The sequence below is a fragment of the Lactuca virosa genome, chromosome 6 (genome assembly GCF_052849685.1).
Source record: "Lactuca virosa cultivar CGN04683 chromosome 6, Lactuca_virosa_CGN04683_v6, whole genome shotgun sequence".
Taxonomy (NCBI): Eukaryota; Viridiplantae; Streptophyta; class Magnoliopsida; order Asterales; family Asteraceae; genus Lactuca; species Lactuca virosa.
In genome coordinates, this window is record NC_136431.1 from 216,109,493 (window position 1) to 216,110,229 (window position 737).

Here is a 737-nt window from a genome sequence, read left to right on the forward strand (position 1 = left end):
GCATAAAGTGGAAATGATATTTTTTGAAACATTAATACCAAGTGCATGGATCCACCCAAAAGTAATCGACTGTTGGTCGATGTTATTGAATGATGAAGAGAAGCGTAAAGCAAATACAACACCATTATGCTTCTACTTCCCAACAGGAATCGTGGTAAGAAATATTTTAAAATATAAGTATAGAATTTTAATATTGATATAAAATAACTAATGATAATTTAATAAAATAACATTTTCATTTTTTCCTAGAGCAATGAAATATTGGATAGGGATACAACATATGATAAGAGATTGGAAAAGTTTAAAGAAAAAATGAATGAAGCCATGAAGAACTACCCACATCTAAAGGATTTTTAAAAAGTTGGAATTGTAAGAAAAAACTATTTATTACTTTTTATTATAATTATATTGTATATATACAAATATTTATATTAAAGTACTAACAATTTCAACTATATTATTAATGCAAATATTCTTCCCAATACTGCACAGAAAGCACTACTACATCATTTGCTTCGGTTTGCAAAAATCTAGTGTACATCTGATTGACAATGAAAAAATCGCAAAAGATATTGTGCATACTTATGGAATGTTGCCACATTATTTGGTGAGTATTAATTAATAACTTAGAAAAAAAAAGCAAATGTTTTCTATAAAAATTTAAACTGTGAATCTTATATCTTATTATCATTACTGATAAATTTTTTGAATACAGCTCAATTTCATGATATCGTACT